Genomic DNA, 18,010 nt, shown 5'->3' on the forward strand with positions numbered 1-18,010 from the left:
GTGGCTCTGCCATCCTGGGTAGACGTCATATGACGTCCTTGGGCCTCCTGGCCACTAGGGGGTGCACTAGGGGGTGCAGTGCCCGCTGCGTCACGCCTGACTCCTAGTTAAAATGCCCATCTATCCTACTTCTGGGTGTATTTGCTACAGTATGATATAATATATATTATTACGTTTACTGTTTCACAGTGGAAATTAACCCCTTATAGCAGGGATATGCAATTAGCGGACCTCCAGCTGTTGCAAAACTACAAGTCCCATCATGCCTCTGCCTTTGGGTGTCATGCTTGTGGCTGTTAGAGTCCTGCTATGCCTCATGGGACTTGTAGTTCTGCAACAGCTGGAGGTCTGCCAATTGCCTATCCCTGCCTTATAGTAGAGAGTATCTGCTGATTTTGTACTATAAAGGGCTATTTATTTATTTATTTTTTACCCTATTATGACAGGTGATACAAACAAAAGCATGCTGCTGCTACTAAACGTCTTAGGTCTGGTTCACACCTATGAGTTTTTTTTTATGCTTTTTGCAAAAACGCACTACAGTTCATTTAACATTGTTTCCTATGAGACACGTTCACATCTATGCTTTTTTTAGCCTCTGTATATTTGGAAAGGGTCAAGGACTTTTTTCAATGCAAAACTGTGCTTTTTTGGTTTAATAGACTTCAATGGAGAAGCTGCAGAAAAGCATGTGGTGTGTTTTTGCCTCGATTTGCTTTTTTTTTTTTTAAACTGCCCAACAACAAATTGGCAAAAAAAATAAAAAAAAAGCATAAAAAATGCACAGCAAAAAGCACTGCAGAAACAGATCAAAAGCAAACGGTATAGGTGTGAACCAAGCCTTATGCTGGACATATACACATACTGATTTTTGGATGAGAATATTAATAAAAAAAATCTTTGTACATTCGCTGAATAAAATAATTTTGTTTGAAAATTTCACTTGCTTTTAACATTCAGTTTTAAAACAAATGTCATTTCTGAACGAAAACCACATACACTGTCTGAAAATTCCTTTGACCAAGAAGTTTTCTATTCTGCTCCTTTGAATTTTCCCGTCAGTGTGGTTGAAAACATACATCCTCTAACAATTAGAAAATCAAACAAACGTTATGATTTTTTCTTTGAAGGAAGACATTGTTTTTGTATGGGCAGCATAAGTGACAACAGACGCAGAAAGCTTTATAAAAACACCTGCCTACGACAAGGGGGTCTGTCATACAGAATATATTACAGTTCTGTCTGAAAATCCACACAACTGTCTTTAATTATTATTATTTTTTAATAAAAAAATAGATTTCCGAGTCTGATATTTACCAGATACAACCTCTAATAGTATATACAGTATATCACTTTGTCTGTTCTTCTCACAGTAGTTTCGAGATTTTTCTCCCTAAGCATATAGGGCCAGATCCACAACGAGCGGCCGTAACTTAACCTCTTCCTATTTAAGTTACACCGCCGCAAAATCTCTACCTAAGTGCCCGATCCACAAAGCACTTACCTAGAAATTTTCAGCGGTGTAACTTAAATTTGTCCGGCGCAAGGCGGGCCCAATCTAATGGGACGAGTCCCATTTAAATTAGGCGCGCTCCCGCGCCGGACGTACTGCGCATGCTCCCAACGCGATTTTCCCGACGTGCATTGCGCGAAATTACATTGCGCCGAGTTTTGTGAATCGCGCCGCATGTGGCGGGAAATTTTTTTTAAAAAAAAAAATTTACATTGCCTCGGGAAAGAAGGGTATACTTTTACAAGGTGTACTAACTTTACACTTTGTAAAAGTAGCCCTAATTTTGCGTTTGCAAACTAACAACTTACGGAGACTTCACGAAGGGAAACCGCTTTGTGGATCTCCGTAAGTGCTAATTTTCATACCCGACGCGGAATTTCGACGAGAAATGCCCCCAGCGGTGGCCGAGGTACTGCATCGTAAGATCCGACAGTGTAAAACTATTACACCTGCCGGATCTTAGGAATATCTATGCGTAACTGATTCTGTGAATAGAATAGAGTCGCATAGATAGAAACAGGGATACGACGGCGTATCAATAGATACGCCGGCGTATCCCTTTTGTGGATCTGGCCCATAGTTATTTATATTTACCACTGCATAGAGATATTTAAGAATAAATTGCCTTTTAATTTAAACTTTACATATTAACTAAATAATACACCACACTCTTTTTAAGGTTATGATCCAATTAATCGAAACAATAATCGGTCAACTAATTGATTACGAAAATGATTGTTAGTTGCAGCCCTACACATGGCCCAGCTATGACCCAGCCAATTGTCAAGGAAACAAAGCAGGAAGAGTTTATAGTGCTCTGCTGCTGGTCACGTGTTCAAAAAAATAAAAAATAAATAAAGAGTAAAATATATAAAAAAAATCTGTAATATCAATAAACGGTTTTAAATTTTCATACAAATATATAGTTGAAATTAAATCTTTATTAGAAACATGGTATGGGCGGATTTCTTCCAGTCACAGGCAGTGTCTCACTCCTCCAGCCTGTGTCTTAAAATAACAGGGAGGAGAAGCCTTCATACATCAAGATGTAATATCCCACCCCGATCGTGTTTAGCTGGTTAGTGGTAATGGAGGAGGGAGGGAGTGGGTTGTCAATTACCATTGGGTATACATCTACATGTGTGGCTCTATAGTGACATGGACTGCTCAGATGTGCTCAGCATAGAAAGTAACTGAAAACTGGGCATGTGCAGAGCAGCCACCACTGACTCTCTCAGTTCTAGGGGGAAATTACTCCATATGGTTAATGAGTGTCGCCACCCTGTGGCAGAAATGTTCCTGGATTCACAGGTATACAAAACAGAAAAAAAATGAATAAAATAAAACTAAAGCAGCTGCCACATCTAAAGATTAATAAGCTACAACTTATTCCAATGGATTCCATTTTTACATGCATGGGGAATAAGTCATCATCTTTTTTTATTAAACATAACTATTAAGGAACCAAGTACTGCTATCACCCTCAGGGCTAAAATGCTGCTCTTAACCAATTTTTCATCTTGATGGCCTCAGTCCTGAACTCACAATGGGGCAAGGTATCTCTGGGGTCAACAAGAACATGCAGGGGTGGGGGTTGTCCCGCCTGCATGCACAAATAAGTGATCACTTATACATTAACACCAAGAAGCAGCAGCAGAAAAAAACAGACCTGCGGAAGCTAGAACAGCAGCCAGCTGGAAATGCAGGACTTTAATTAATGCCCTCTTAACATGGGGTATAAACTAGGGGACATTAATTTACATTTATTCTGTTCATGTCCTCCTACAAACAGCTGCAGAACATTCCAATGACCTTCCCAAGATAAGATTTGCTATATGTAAAACCAGCAGCTCCTTGCTATGGCAAGCATTGTGTTGGATTTTCACGATCACAATAAATAAAGCTATAGACCCATTTAGCACCATATTAACCGTCAGCCTGAAACTAAAGAGCTTTAAGAGTCACGAAAAAACGAACCACTTAAATGTGACGTAGACCCGCTGATAGTAGCAATGCTTCATCTGAACCTGCTTTAACCTGGATTACAATTTTTGGCAGAATAACAGTTTTCATTTTGTTAAAGCTCCTCACCCACTCACTGCCATGACATCTACTTAAAGTAAGCATTAATACATAAAGAGGTTATAAGTCAAATTATCTTTTCCATTATACTCAAAATATGCAGGAGGAACTCAGCTCATATGACATGTTAGAATAATTTAATTAGAAGTCAGAACTTATCAGAAACTGCATATCACTGTACTGTAGGGTTAAGTAACATGTAATTAAAATAAAATGTCAGAAAATGCGAGAAACTGAAATATATGTAAAAAATAGGTTTTCCGAGAATGTTTTTTTTTAAAACAATACTATTCATAGTAATGCCATTTATGTAATTTAATGAAGCCATTTAATGGGTAACCGAGACATTACACAGATCGTGCTACTAAGGTTGTTTTATATCTGAAAGGGCAATGTACAGTTTTCCTTCTACATGCTAAAGTACGCAAATGGAGTTTGACTTCTGCTGAAGGTCATTTTGCCACAGTAAATTCTGGTCACATAAGATCAATTGTAGTGTGATTGGTGGTTTAACATTTAAATGCACACAAAAAATACATAATATAAATCTTTTTGCAAAAATAGGCACCGCAGACTACTGATAAAAATAAAACAACCCATTTTAAATGAACAGCTGTTGAAATGACTCAATTCACAAGGTGAATATATTCATCTATTTTCGCTACAATGGGATCATGCACTTGGACTGTAAGAGGCTCAAATGAGCCCTAGATAAAAAATCCCAGTGGTTTTCTGCGCACATGGAGTCACAGCTAATGCATACTCCGGTAAATGCAGATGCTTTCTTGCACTGCCATATACAGTACATGCACATATCTTATTATTCTGAATGCTCAATTTTTAGGTTCAGGAAATACTGTACATTGTAGGCATGTAAACAGACGTAAGAAAGCATTGATGATCATCAGATTACAAGCGCACACCGCCGTTCACTTCCATGGCTGGCTGTATGCGCCCCCTGCAGCTCAGCAGGCACGGGATATTGCTGTCATTTGTACATTAGAGCTCATTTGCACATTACCATCCGTGTGCATGATACCTTACATTCTGAATTTCTGCCGATCTTTAGAGCACTGACAGCGCAGCCGTGTTTTACCACTGTTTTAGAGGCGCTTTTCGGTCGTTAGCGGGTGCTTTTAACCCCCGCTAGTGGCTGAATAAAGGTTTTTTTTGCGATATGGTACTGCATCGCTTTAACTGACAATTGCGCGGTCGAGCGATGCTCTACCCAAACAAAATTGTCGTCTTCCCCCCCCCCCCCCCCACAAATTGTTTATTTTTTGTGGCATTTGACCATCTCTGCCATTATTTTTTGCGATATAAAAAAAGTGTCAATTTAAAAAAAAAACACAATATTTTTGTACTTTTTGCTATAATAAATATCCTATTTTTTTTAAAAAAAAGCCCATTTTTTCTCAGTTTAGGCTATGTATTCTTCTACATATTTTTGGTATTAAAAATCGCAATAAGCTTATATTGATTAGTTTGCGCAAAAGTTATAGGGTCTACAAAATAGGGGATAGATTTATAGCATTTTTATTCTTTTTTTTTTTTACTGGTAATGGCGGTGATCTGCAATTTTTATTGGGACTCTATGGCGGACACATCGGACACTTTTGGGGCCATTGGCATGCATACAGCGATCAGTGCTATAAAAATGCACTGATAACTGTAAAAATGCCACTGGTAGGGAAGGGGTTAACACTAGGGTGCGATCAGAGGGGGTAACTGTGTTCCCTAATGTGTGTTCTAACTGAAGGGGGATGGGACTGACCTAGAGTAAATTACAGATCATGATTAAGAAAGTAATAGAATTCCTGCGAGCCTCAATCAACCCAAAGCCTAATAGATATCACTCACCAGCTGCAAGCGTTACACACGTCTCATAAGCTCGTGCACATTGACAGAAATTGTAAATTATACGCTTTGCTTTGGAATGTTACACAATAAATGTGTGCTGAAGATTAAAACAAACACATGTAGTGTTAATGTGACGTAAGTGACATGTGAGATAGATGTGAAATGACCAAAATAAAAACAATAATTATGTCAATTAAAACATTAATAAAGTGCTCATGTGCATCCAAGTGCTTTGTAACACAGATAAAAGTGTCCATTGGTATAAAGGGAACAACACTAGTCCCACTTTAAATAGCAAAAAGTGCTATTGTGCAAAAACAAGTATTTTTTATAAAACAATGCTGTGACAGTCCTGTTGAAAAAAAGTGCATATGTGTGGTATCCAGTAATATCACTGCTGACATTCTTATAAATCCATGTGTCTGAAAATGATTGACAGGTGTTGCAGATCATGCATTGGTGCTCCACTTTTTGGGCTTTACATTTATTTTATTTTACATTTTGTCCCTTTAAAAAATAAATAAAAATCTGATCACTGTTATTGCTGTCACAAGGAATGTTAACATCCCTTGTGATAGCAATAGGCAGTGACAGGTATGGAGGGACTGGGAGTCTAAAAGACCCCAAATCCCTAGATCTCCAAAATTGGGGGTTTTAAATACTGTAATTCTTAAAAGAATCTGTGCCACTGGCAGTCTAGTAAACCAGAAGTGACGTGGCTTCCGGGACTTTACATTGGAGACCTGATCACAGCCAAATCTGGCTTTGTTCAGGCCTCGGCCTAGCGGCAGACTAGCCAGCTGGTGGCTCGGGTCTCCCAATGGGACGGGAGGCCCAGGAAGAGAGGCCATTTTTATCGCTAAAGAGCCAGCCAACCGCCCGTTCTAAAAAAACGGTACCAGTGTGATGCCTGCAGCTACGGGCATCATCCCGGTATAACCCCTTCAAGCCATTAAAGCAAATTTGCATACGGTCGGCATTAAGGGGTTAAGCTATATTTACGGATGTGGCAAATGAGTGATTCGAGTAGCTGTATAAACAAATACTTCCCTCTCCAAGCCAAAATCCTAGTACAGATTTTCCTCTAATACATATATCCCCCCCCCAAATAAAAAAGTCCCACTAGCACAGATCTCCACAGTACAGCCTGGTTCTCAACCTTTCTAGTGCCGTGACCCCTTGATAAAATTTCCTAAGTTGTGGGGACTCCTAACAGTAAAAAAAAAATCATAGCGTGGGTTGTCAGCACCCAAGGCAAGACAAGCAATTTGTGCCCCTAACACATGGAAATTCAGCATTCCCCTCCACTAATACAGTATTAAAACCTGATATGGTACATTTTAGGATGTATCACTCTTTCTCGTTGTTTTCTTTTCTTTCCCTTTTATCTCTCTATCCTAATTTCTTGTTTTTTCCCCCCCCCCATCCCTCTCTAGTTGTCTTTCTTGATCTTTCTCTCCCTTTTTCTTTCTTCCTTCCCCTCTTTTCCTCTCTCTTCCATCATGTATTCTCTATTTTTATTCCTTCTCTTACTCCTTAGTGGGGAGATGGGATGAGTGCCAATGCTGGGGGGGAGTTCTGATCTGCCAACTTAGGTGCTCTTGATCAAGGTCATCTTCTGGTCTGAGAACTGTAGTGGAGACGGCAAAACGGCTGGGAGAGTGGTGCAGGCTTCAAGAAAAGCACAGGATTTGGTGACCCCTGGCAAATCATCATTTGACCCCCAGGTTGAGAACCACTGCCCTAGGGGAAGGGGGTTTCTTATTTACACCCCTCATATGAGCCAAACAGTGCAGTGCAGAGACATGAAACATGCTAACAAAAAAATAAATGCAACACAATTGCAGGTAAGATGAGCCAAGGGATTAATTTATCAAGGTGCTGCTGTTCCTTTGTTGTCCAATCATAGGGTGTATTACGTTCTAGGTCTTGACTAAAATGTGATGCTCCTGTAGCATGCTAGCTGACAGGGGTTTTTGCATCACAATAAATACACATTCTGCAAACACAGATCTCATATATATAGATCAAATATGCATTTAGCTGCTGGACTTCCCTGTGAGTAAGCTTTCATAGACAACAGACAAATCCCCAACTTATTATCCCTTTCATGCATAAACCAATTTCTGACATTTGTTACTTACAAGTTAAAATAGCTTTTTTTGCTAGAAAATTACTTGGAACCCCCAAACATTATATACATATTTTTAACAGAGAATCTAGAGAACAAAATGGCGATTGTTGAATATTTTATGTCACACGGTATTTGTGCAGCAGTCTTTCAAACACAATTTTTTTCGAGAAAAAGACACCTTCATGAATTAAAAAAATAAAAATAAACAGCAAAGTTAGCCCGATTTTTTTGTATAATGTGAAAGATGATGTTACACCGAGTAAAAATATACCAACATGTCACACTTTGAAATTGCGCACACTCGTGGAATGGCAACAAACTACCGTACCTAAAAATCTCCGTAGGTGTTTAAAAAAAAATAGTGGTTATCAGGTTAGAGGTACAGAGGAGGTCTAGTGCTAGAATTATTGCTCTTGCTCCGATGATCGCGGTGATACCTCACATGTGTGATTTTAACACCGTTTACATATGCAGGCACGACTTGTGTGTGCATTTTCTTTGCTGTACGAGCTCGCAGGGACGGGAGTTTTTTTTTTCTTATTTATTTTAAAAAAATGACATTGTGTTTTTAAAAAAATTATGTTTCGATCACTTTTATTGCTGTCACAAGGAATGTAAACAACCCTTGTGACAGTAATAGGTGTGACAGGTACTCTTTATGGAGGGATCAGGGGTCTAAAAGACCCCAAATCCCTCCTTTGCACTTCAAAGTATTCAGATCGCCAAAAACTGAGATTCTGAATACTGTAGTTTCTTTTAAAGCCAGATCCATTGGCAGCCAAGTAAACCGAAAGTGGTGTTGTGACGTCGCTTCCGTGTTTACATACAGAAGACTGGAACAAAGCCGTTTCCAGCTTCCTTCCAGTCTGTCTATAGCTGGCAGAAGTCCAGATCGCGGATCTGGACTCCCGGTGGGGCTTTTAGCCGCATTGGTTGTTATCCCTGGAGAGCCGACCACCCGCTCTAAAAAACGGTACCGGATGATGCCTGCAGCTGCAGGCATCATCCCGGTATAACCATCTAAAGCAGAGGCCGCATATATGTGTACGGTCGACGCTAAGGGTTGTTTTTAGAATCACAGATTTATTGGTTTAAGAGTATTATCCAAAATAGCACTCCCTTTACATTTCATATAATTAAAAACCAGTGGTTGAAAATTACAAGTTTGAACCACTAATATCATATGATTTAAAAAGAAAGTAGATGGTAAAGAGTCAGACAAGTGTTTTTTTCATAGATTGATCAAGGTACTGCCCAACATATGGCATTCATTGTAAAGTTGATATTTTACCTTTAATGTGAGCTGGAAATAGTTTTAAAAAAATTATAAAATTAAAAATGTAATACATATTCTTACGTGAAAATTTTAGTAAGGATAAAAAGAAAAAATGTTAGTCCATGTGCACATGGTGTTTAGTTTGCCACAGTAAGCACAATGAAGTCTACAAATCACTTTCCTTCCACAAATTTCAAAGGTAACTTGACCTAACCTAAAATATTTTTTGCTTAAATACAGGGAGTGGGGCAGCACATAATCTTGAATTGGAAAGACAATATTTTGTCTACAGCATAGGAACACGGGAATTGATTTAAAGGGGTTGTAAAGGTAAATGTTTTTTCACCTTAATCCATCCTATGCATTAAGGTGAAAAAACATCCGACAGGTTTTACTTACCGGAGCCCTCGAAAGTCTCACACTCGCCCCCGTCATCCTCATCGTTTCTGAGCCTTGGCTACACTGGATGGATTGAAAGCAGCGCAGCCATAGGTTTGCACTGCTGTTAATCACATCCAATGACGCGGCGCGCTGGGGGTGGGGGTGGGGCCGAGTGATACAGTGAGCGGTAATAGCAGCCGACTGTATCACGGGAGCACGCCCGCAGAAACTCAACACCATGCGAACTTGCTCGCATGAAGGTGTTGAGTTCTTGCTTCTTGTGGGGAGGAGCTGAGACAGCTGCCGAGGGACACCAGAAGTCCATGTTCGGGGACACTCTGTGCAAAACGAGCTGCAGAGTGGAGGTAAGTATAACATGTTTGTTATTTAAAAAATAAAAATAAATTACCGTATTTATCAGCTTATAACACGCACACTAACTTTAAGAGGGAAGTTTGAGGAAAAAAAATTACACACCCACTGCGTATAACACGCAGGCACAGTTTACACTTTATTTTCAGGGTAAAAAAAGTGAGTGTTATACGCCAATAAATACAGTAACTTTACAACCCCTTTAAATAATAATACTGTTTCTTGCATGTGCCTGCACTATTACACTGATCTTACTATAGATGCAAGTTAGACCAGGTCAAGTTTACTTTGAGGGGGTTTACTGTTCTGATGGCACTATATGCAACAGTTGCTTTCCAACACACACATAAGCATGTTGTTTCCAGATACTGCGGGTTCATAACTTTATGAAACACAACTAATTATAAGCAAACAACTTTTGTTATACTTCCAAGTGATTATGGTTATAAGGTATTTGCTATCCGCACAGTGACCAAAAGCAAGAAGCGAGCAGCAGGCTTTGACCAGCATCATTGTTTTATTGGTAAGAAGTATATATTGTAGCAGGAACTGTACTGTGCTTAAGGCAGTCAGTTCAAAGCTGAGCACCTGCTAGGAAGTTGGTTAAAGCAACATCAAAGGGAGCAGAGATCTAATCACAAGCCACTAGTTAAGGGCCATTGAAGTATATAATTGAAGCTAAAATTGCCATACTATATCCTTTTTGTCTTCATTAGAAAACGGCTTCCAGCATAAAAAACATACGATTAGTACTTACGCTATTTATATTTTGATGTTCAAAAAGGTGATCAAGTGTAAAAAAAAACCACACATAATTCATTAAAATACTAGAATACTTATAATAGGTACCGTATTTATCGGCGTATACCGCACACTTTTTTTCCCTGAAAATCAGGGCAAAATCGTGGGTGCGCCATATACAACGATACCCGCTTCCCGCACTGTGTTCGAACCACTGCGCCGACATATACCGAGCGCAGTACACTCGGGTATAGTCAGGCAGGCTCGGCTCCTCTCGCGGTCACCTCATGTGCGTCCTTTACGCGAGAGGAGCCGAGCCCGCCCGACTATACCCGAGTATACTGCGCTTGGTATATGTCGGCGCAGTGGTTCGAACACAGCGCGGGAAGGACACCACGAAGGACGCCGGACCGGACGAGGCCGCCGATGGACGACGGGCAGGACGACCGGCAAGACACCGACGAGGGGCATCCAAACTAAGTATTTTTTTTTTTGCAGGAATTTTCCTTCAAGTTCGGGAGTACGCGCTATATGCCGGGGCGCGTTATAGCCCGATAAATACGGTATGTGGAAGTTAACCCTAGAACTACTGTATGAACATGAACTACTGTATGTACTGCCATAAAAGACATGTACCTTGATAACTGCAAAACACCATGTTCAACTTCTATCTGCACTCCATTTTTTACAGCCATCAGCAATGGAAACTGCTGACAGCGAATGGAGTTGCTCAACCCTCCTCATGGTTTCCACATTTTCAAAAGCTTTAAAACACAGAGGAAGCTTTTCAATCAGAAGACAATGATAGCATAAGCTGCAGAGTAACACCATGGGGGTTATTTACGAAAGGCATATCCGCTTTGCACTACAAGTGCAAAGTTCACTTGAAATTGCACTAAGAGTGAACTTGGAAGTGCAGTCGCTGTAAATCTGAGGGGTAGATCTGAAATTAGGGGAAGCTCTTCTGATTTTATTATCCAATCATGTGCAAGCTAAAATGATTTTTTTTTTTACTTGCATGTCCCCCTCGGATCTACAGCGACTTCACATCCAAGTGCACTTTCAGTGCAATTTCAAGTGCAGTTTGCACTTGTAGCGCAAAGTGGATTTGCCTTTAGTAAAGAACACCCCCCCCCAATGAGTTTCATGGTGTCCCTGGGAAATGGTCGGCAGCTTCTAATGCGGATTGCTTGACAGATGTTAAACATGGCGATATACATTCATCAAAAAAGTACATGTGTTGTATGGCTGTTTAATGTTCAGAGTCATTCAGGGTGAACTTCTGCTTTAAAGGGGAAATGGTTCTAAAACCCGCTTGTGGCTGACAAATCTTTTTCACTCAGCAGGTATTTTATCATAGCAGTAAACAGTGGTCCAGTACAATAAAATATGTAACTGGAAAACTATGGTGGCCAGTCTAAGCCAGTGGTTTTCAACTTTCTGGATTTGGGGGGCCTCAAATGTGGCCCTCGGCATCACAAAGAGGCTGCACATACATTTTTGTGAATATTCAGTATCTAAGACAGCAGCCACACAACAGGATGCAGTCCCAGACTCTGAACATGATACAAAAGAGTGAGAGACAGTAAATATGGTACAAGAGATTGTCAGATACTGCAGACATGATACAATAAGGGGTCAGAGACTGTGGATATAACATAAGAGATAGTCAGAGACTGCAGATGTGCTGGAGACTGTCAGAGGCTGTGAATTTGATGCAGGCATTGTTGGAGACTGGGGACATGCTTCAGAAGACAGTCATATACTGGAGACATATTACTGATACTGCTAGAGATCATTGCTATAGCAAGGCAATAGGGACACAGAGATTAGTGTCTGCAAGAAGCTGAGTCCAGCAGGTTGGGAACTAGGGGTATAAGCCACAGACAGAGCCTCCTAAATTGAAACGTGTTTAAGAATGTATAGATTTAAAAATTCACTGACAACCTCTGTCAAGTTTATTTATTTATTTGTTTCTACTGTCTGTGCCTTGTGGAGATTTCCCTTCACTGTTTCTGGTGACATGTAGAAAGTGAGTGAAAATCTTTATCTGTAATTTACCTCATTTTCTATCCTGGTGAAAATCAGGCAAGGAAGTGACCAAAAGAAACCCCAAAATGCATTCAAGTTTTTGTACACTCTATCCAAAACAAAAATACATTCTCAAAAGTAAATATTCGGATGGAAGCTGTTCACAATACCCTTTCTGTTCTTTTGAGAATAGCATGTTTGTTTTTTAGCAGGGCTTTATTTTACATTCTGAGGTAAATCATAATACATCCAAAATGGCCACCTTATTTCTCCAATTGCCAAAAGTAGAGAAGACAGCCAACTGGAATTACCTAGGAGTAGACTAGGACATACTCAACATCTTAAGCTCCCTCAGAAATTCCCTTGCATGTCATGACGTAAACGAGTAAATCCCAATTGTAACTTAGAGTTTTCACACATTAATGAAAACACATGCAGAACTCTATCTGAGGTGGTGCTGTGTAAATATTCATATGAAGCCTTTTATTTTAGATGTAATAGTTAGTGACATTTTTATACCAAGACTGCATCTTGACATGTCTGACTTTCAGCTTTTTCTTCAAAGATACACATACATATGTATAGAAATCTCCTGGAATCTCCAACAAAATCTGTACTATGCCACTATCTTTCACATCCTGGCCAGTAGAATTCTTCATCATATACAGTACATTCCGTTAATATAAATTTGAGAATTTTGAAAGCTATCACCATAGACAGCTTGATTCATTTATTCACTACTGGCCTCACCTAGTCTAATGCGTTAAATGAATTATTCATATCAGAACCTAACATTCTGATCTCAGGAATATTCTTCTACTTCAGCCAAGAGAAGTTTCAAACAAGCACTCTCTTAATAGAAATAAGAATTGCAGAACAATCTAAGCTTTGGAATATATTCAAAGATTTCTACTTATATTTCAACATCTCTTGACAGCACTGAACAATAGGTGGGTGAGTTAAAAAAGCTAATAAGCCATCTATCCTGTGAAATGTTTTCTACACGGTAATTGCTAATGTGTATTTTTGTACAGGTATGTAAAAACATAGCAAACATCGACGGACAGAGGGTCCATTGTATAGGTAAACTTTCTTCAACATAAAAGTGCATCAACCATGAGATTCAGGACACAAGACTTCCTTAGTAAATCTCTTTGTGCATGAATAGATAACAGCCTTGTGCTGCTGGAGCATGTGGGAATAACAGTAAAGGTTGCAAAATGAGCACTGCTGCAGGCTATTGCTTTTGGTGCCTTTTTTAACTTAATAAAAACAGCTGAAAATAAACATACTGTCAATGTGCTTTTTATATCTTATCATTCTAAAGCTCCATCACTATGCATTGCATTAAAAGTCAAATTACACTCCAAAATGTTCAGATCATCAAACTGCAAAAGACAGCTTTAGATGAGTATTTAAAGGAAATCTATAGCTATAAACTCAGTCTGCTCATTACTTTCCTGTAGAAGCATGACTTGTGTACTTAATTCACACTCCCATGGGTGAAGCACCCTACTATACTATCATCTAAAGCAGGCCAGCCCATGTTTTTCACACAAAAAGAGAAGAGAGAATCAGCAACAACTCTAGCATTATGATAAAACACCGCCTGAAAATAAAATACTATTTTAAATGAATAGAGCTACAGTACATACAGTTGTATTCAAAATTATTCAACCCCCACTGAAATTGATTTTGATCATTCAGTCATCCTGCTTACAATTAAATCAAAGAGGCATGTGTAGGTCAGACAAATATAACATAACATTTATAATGAAATAACCACAAATGTCTTTTCTGTGCTCACATCATTATCAGTTTTATTCAACCCCCAGTTGACATTCAATCTTAGTACTTAGTACAACATCCTTTTCCAGTTATAACAGCTTTTAAACTTGAAGCATAGCTTGACACAAGTGTCTTGCAGCGATCTACGGGTATCTTTGCCCATTCGTCATGGGCAAAAGCCTCCAGTTCAGTCACATTCTTAGGCTTGCGCACTGCAACTGCTTTCTTTAAGTCCCACCAGAGGTTCTCAATCGGATTTAAGTCTGGTGACTGCGATGGCCACTCCAAAATGTTCCAGCCTTTAATCTGCAACCATGCTCTAGTGGACTTGGAGGTATGCTTGGGATCATTGTCCTGTTGAAAGGTCCAACGTCTCCCAAGCCTCAGGTTTGTGACGGACTGCATCACATTGTTATCCACTATCTCCTGGTACTGAAGAGAATTCATGGTACCTTGCACACGCTGAAGCTTCCCTGTACCTGCAGAAGCAAAACAGCCCCAAAGCATGATTGACCCCCCGCCATGCTTCACAGTAGGCAAGGTGTTCTTTTCATCATAGGCCTTGTTCTTCCTCCTCCAAACATAGCGTTGATCCATGGGCCCAAACACTTCTAATTTTGTTTCATCAGTCCACAGAACACAATCCCAAAACTTCTATGGTTTGTCCACATGATTTTTGCATACTGCAGTCGACTCTTCTTATTCTTTGGAGACAGCAAGGGGGTGCGCCTGGGAGTTCTGGCATGGAGGCCTTCATTACGCAGTGTGCGCCGTATTGTCTGAGCAGAAACTTCAGTACCCACATCTGACAAATCTTTTCTCAGTTCCTCAGCAGTCACAAGGGGACTTTTCTCCACTCTACGCTTCAGGTAGTGCACAGCAGTCGAAGTCAGCATCTTCTTTCTGCCACGACCAGGTAGCGTTTCAACAATGCCCTTTGCCTTAAATTTGCGAATGATGCTTCCTATGGTGTCTCTTGGTATGTTTAACATCTTTGCAATCTTCTTATAGCCATTGCCCTTCATGTGAAGAGTAATCACCTCTTCTCTTGTCTTCCCGGACCATTCTCTTGACTTCACCATGTTTGTAACCACACCAGTAAATGTCTAGAAGGAGCTGAGTATCACAGTCCTTTTAAAGCTGCTTGATTGGTGCTTATTAGGCTTTATTGCTGCTCCCTGACATCCACAGGTGTTTTCAATACCTGATTGAAAACACTTCAATGAACCTCTGTTCTTCAGAGTGGTAGTCTTTAAGGGGTTGAATAATTGTGTAAATGAAGAATTTATTCTGTAGCAGCTATCTTTAGGTACTAAAAGTGGTCAAAGCGCTCTTCTTGGCTTCAATTTACCCCTGCTGACTTTGAAATCCCAAAATTGGTATTGGTATAAACAAAAGGTATGCCTAAACAACCCCCTCTTTCCCCATGTGGCTGGCCTTTGGATAGTTTCCTCAGGCACACACATTGTATTTGAGATGTGGACGTGCCTAATAATTAATACACAGAAGTAGAAAATCTAAAGCAGAGTTCCACCCAAAAGTGGAACTTACGCTTAATCGTCTCCACCCTCCACCAGTGCCACATTTGGCACCTTTCAGGGGGGAACGGGTACCTGTTTTTGACAGGTCCCCTTCCCCACATCTGGGAGACTGGGCCGCAGCAAAGGCCAGTGAGAGCATGCAGCACACTTTGAGCATGTGCAGTAGGGACCCGGCCGTGAAGCCGAAAGAGTTTAAGAGCAGCAGCGTTTAGAGACAGTAATTGTTCTTCAGAACGTAGAAGAAACATGTTCAGGAGAAGAGGTATTTTTGGGAAGAAAAACACTTGACGCTGCAAAAATGCAACCAAGCACAGTTTACATTTAGTACTTGAGCATTAATTTATTCCAATGGGAAGAATAAATTATTATTCTGGCCAGTGAAATGAATTAATTCCCAAGTGCTTGACACAGCTAAATGTGGTTAAAGGTGGCTAAAGGCGCTACATGCAATTATCAGCATCTTTCTGCTGCCAGGAGAAGGGTGTCTAGGGAGACTCCAGTGTGCATGAACCCTTGGGGTTTACACACACTTTATTAGCCATTTGTGAATTATTCACTCGGAAACCTTGTTTGTAACAATTTACTGAGCTGCCTACAGTGTTTTTAATACAATCTTTAAGAAAGAGAAAAAAGGTCTCAAAACACCTACTTCAAACAACATTATATATTACAAATGCAGTGCTAAAGATATAAACAACTTCCAACATACATGGAATAGGAAAGTAATTCAACGGTAGTGAGAGCAAAAACAGTATGCCAAAGAACTTTGTGGTAACATAACTTTATGGTGTAAGCATTCATAATAAAACAGGATATGTGCATAAAAAAGGGTAAGTGGAAGGTGACCCGGAAAGTAATTGTTCATATTCATCAATGAAAGAGACATGCAACCAGTAGAACCATGTAAACCAGAATTTGGAGGTGGTCCCCTTAATCGAGCTAGTGAGGTCTTCCATAGGTTTGATATCTGTGATGCAGCAGACTAGGGAGATTTTCAGAGGGTTGAAATACAGGAGCAGACTGTCTTGATCAAATTTATTATAATGGGATTTTTCCATGTCTTGAATGGGAAATTAATATGGATGTAGGACCAAAACACCTGAGTTCCTAGGAATATGGCAATCTGTGATTTTTTGGGGTCAGAGCATGAGATGCCTATAGTGTTAATAAAATATCGTATTGATATACAGTAACTATAGTGAAGCAGCCTTAAATGGGACTGTCTATACCAAAAGCATGCATGGGCTGCTTTACAATTTTGAATTTGACAAACAGATTAAAGGGGTTGTAAAGGTATGTTTTTTATTTTCTAAATAGGGTCATTTAAGCTAGTGCATTGTTGGTTATTTTACCTTTTCCTTAGATTTGCCTTCTAAATGTTTTTTTTTCTTTGTCTGAATTTCTCAGTTCCTGTTCCTCCTCAGTAAGTTTGCCCCCATCACCCGAGCCATTCTGGCTGGGGGTTAGTCAGCGTGCTCTCCCCCCTCCCTTGAGACTACGTCGCTCCGGGGAGATGCTGTGAACACAGCTTCTCCGGCCCTCCTATAAGTAAGTGACCCTGTGTCTATTAGAGGCACAAGTTGACCGAAAACCCCAGTCTGATCTTTACTAATCAGACTCACTGTACAACCACACTGAAATAATGTGTAGATATATATATATATATATATATATATATATATATATATATATATATATATATATATATATATATATATATATATTGTCTCATACTGTTGGAGACCATTTGTTGGGTTGTTTGGGGTGTGGCTGTTTTTCATTGTTCTATTGTGTCTGTCTGCCTTGGGTATTATGGGATGTGTATGTGTATTTGCTGTGAGGAGGGAGGGGGGAATTCCTCCAACAGCTCTCCCTGCTGATTCAACAGTATACCCCATTCTGAATGCAAGGGAGGGGGTAATCATCCCAAGTGTTACCTCTGTGTACCTGTGTTTCAATAAAGAGTTCATGGTTAGCAGCCAAACCAAGTACTGCCTAGTTTGTCGTTCTAAGCGGTTGGAAGATCTGATATCTATAGTCAGACTTAAGGTGTATGACGAAAGCACTCAATTGTGCAATATGTTATTTTACAATGATAAATAATAGATTTATGACATGTTATTCAAACTATATAACATGAAGGCCCTATTAAAATATTTCTAAGACTTTATGTAAAATCTGAAAATATTGCAAGTTCTCTCAGCTGAAGACAAGTAAATCCTGGAATACAATTCAAGTAACACTACTTCTAATTGCAGTTTTCAAATAAAAAAAATATGCATATCTGCCAC

The 18,010-nt window shown here is 39.7% G+C and overlaps 1 protein-coding gene across 4 annotated transcripts in view; it reads right to left on the reverse strand.

The window, feature by feature from the left end:
- Positions 1-18,010, reverse strand: part of DIAPH3 (diaphanous related formin 3) — an 844,467-nt gene that overhangs the window by 168,676 nt on the left and 657,781 nt on the right. The gene's annotated exons all lie outside the window — the stretch shown is intronic.

This window comes from Rana temporaria, chromosome 2, assembly GCF_905171775.1.
Source record: "Rana temporaria chromosome 2, aRanTem1.1, whole genome shotgun sequence".
Classification (NCBI taxonomy): Eukaryota; Metazoa; Chordata; class Amphibia; order Anura; family Ranidae; genus Rana; species Rana temporaria.